Source organism: Lactuca virosa, chromosome 5 (genome assembly GCF_052849685.1).
Source record: "Lactuca virosa cultivar CGN04683 chromosome 5, Lactuca_virosa_CGN04683_v6, whole genome shotgun sequence".
NCBI classification, from domain to species: Eukaryota; Viridiplantae; Streptophyta; class Magnoliopsida; order Asterales; family Asteraceae; genus Lactuca; species Lactuca virosa.
In genome coordinates, this window is record NC_136430.1 from 278,371,879 (window position 1) to 278,374,572 (window position 2,694).

The window sequence follows — 2,694 nt, forward strand, 5'->3', positions numbered from 1 at the left end:
TGGACTTGTGAGAATGGCAAAAGGTCTAAACATTATGATTACGACATCCCTCTTCATAATTGTTTAGACACACATGTGAGCTATCTAAGGAAAGGTGTATGATTTTGATAAAATCTTATCAGAGCATCTCGTATCAAGAATCTGAACTTTGGTAAAGAAAGTCAATAAAGTATTGATTTCTAGAAGTCCAGTTGATTTTTGAGTACATGTCAAAACTAGTGGGAGCATAAGTGTTGTGCTAGTAAGATAATAATCATTGTGCTAGTGGGAGCATGATTATTATGGTTAGTGTTGCAAGTTAGCAATGTTAATTATAGAAAACAAAAAGTTCAATTTGCTTTGAAAAGTTGTTTTGTTATAATTAAGGGAGAGGATTTATGCTTCATTCTAATTCTACAAGCTTAAAGTGAGATTTTAATCAACTTTAGTCAAGGATATATATATGAATGTTATGTTGGAATGGTTCAACATAAGGAAATTCTATATATGTTGCATTCTCAAAATTCGATTATGATTACGGCATCCCTCTTCATAGTTCGAATTTTGAGAACATGGCAAATAAAAAATTTATAGCATGAATCGGGTCTCATATGCTTCGGGTATAGGATCGATTCATGTGCTATAATATTTATCCTTTCTAAATTTTCCAAATGCCTAGGGCTTTAAAAGGGAAAAAGGAATAGAACTGGATTTGACTAAAATGATTAAGCAATTGTCAAGGACAATCTGAGGTTTACCAAAGATTGGTTGCTCATGGACAATTGGAAGTATAGAGATAGGACCATATTGACATATTCTGAAAGGAGGCAACTCTTGTTCAGAAGTGATAGTCAAAATGGGAATATGAAATTGTCTCCATAGGTGGAAGTTATTCTTCGAATCTGTGTAAGATTAGAGAACTCAATGCAAGAAGGATGTTCAAAGGAATGTACTTTGAATGTTAGACTTCGTTTCCATGGAATTGCTCTCCATTAGAATACTTTGTAATGTTTGCTGCCAAGTCTTTGTGACTTGGGCATAGTCATTACAAGGGGATCATTGCATATAAGTTTAGAATCTAACAAGATTACGGTAAATGGCAAGAATTTGGTATTCTTACATTTATTGTAAAGGATTTGGGATTGTGAAAATAAGCATCATTGAAATATTGTCAATCGAGCTGTTTCACAAAGAAAGGATCATAGACAAACATAGTGTGCTGTAACGCCCGTGTTTCTAGACTAGGCATTAATATTGACATAATGGTCTAGGTTAACCTTTGTGACTCATTTTGAAGAAATGAAAAAGGAATTATGTGAATTCTATGTGTTTTATGTGTTTTATGCTTAATTACTAGGAGTTAATTAATTAAGAATAAAAATAAGCGTCAAAATTAAATTTTAGATAAAGCTGATATCTATTAAGAAAGTTGTAGTGGTCGTGACAAGGATTACGGATATATAAAGAATGCCGAAATCCGAGTTATAACGAAGAAGTTATGACCTGTCGAAGTTTCACGACAAAACCGGCTCGGTGCTGAATGTCGTAAAAAGTGAGTTTTCGATAAACTACTTTTTAGCCTTAGTAATCTAAACGAAACTTGTAGTGTTGGTTAAACCGAGAAGTTCGATAAAAAGAACGCCCGAATCTGACTTCGTATGAGGAAGTTATGATTTTTCGAAGTTTCAGCTTAGTAGTAGACAGCTAAAAACTCGAAATTTAGATCGAGTGATTTTTAGCCGACACAACCTAAACGAGAATCGAAGGTCTCATAAATAGTAGCACAACGGTAAAAAGTCTGATGAAAATTCGCATAGTCACGAGTTGCCACGTCACCCTCGCCTCGCATGTGCCACGTGTCCAAAATCTGTGACTCATGCGAAGCCACGTGGCGAAGCTGCTGAGTCATCCGAGCACATGGCCTTATCCGAAGCGGTCCAGTAGCCATGCGACACGTACCCTCTTAGCACGAGACCGAACCTCGCTGACTGCCACAGTGCCTAGGCTTCGGACCAGTAGACCTCGGTCCAATAGGAGACTGCCAGCGAGCCTTCGCAGGTGCGACCCATGTGCAGCCCTCGTGCGAGCCGTCGGATCCGCGGAGCGTGGCCACTTCTCAGCCATTGGATCAGGAGGATCGGCCCTATAAATACAAGGGTGCGAGACCTCCCGGGGGTATTTTGAAAACTTGTCATTTTTAGCCCCTTTCTCCATATTTCTTTCATATTATCACCCCCCGAAGCCCCGGTATCAATTATAAGCCCCGGAATACGCCACGAAGTGCCCGTGAAGCCCGGAAAATTTATCTTTTCGGTTTCGAAGCCCGACTTTTGCAGAGCCCGGTTTCTCAATAAAACTCCCAGTTTTATTAGAAACGAACGTTTTAGGAAACGAATTGCTGCCCGATTATCATCAAATCATGTGAGTGTGTAGTTATTTTCACCTTACACATATATATGAAGTATTTTACATAAAATACGTGTTATGTGAATATATATTGTTTGTTTATTTGAGATGGGTGTTGAAGGAATGATTTATACAGGTTTTTAAATAATTTAAACTGTATATGTATTTTTATCTATGAAAAATGTTGGGTAAAACATGGGTAGATGAAATAGTGGGTGTGATGAAAGGTGAGTTGGATAAAGGAGATGATCAGTAATATTGATCATTAGTTGAGGGTGAGTGGTGAAATTTGAGAGAATCACTTACCCA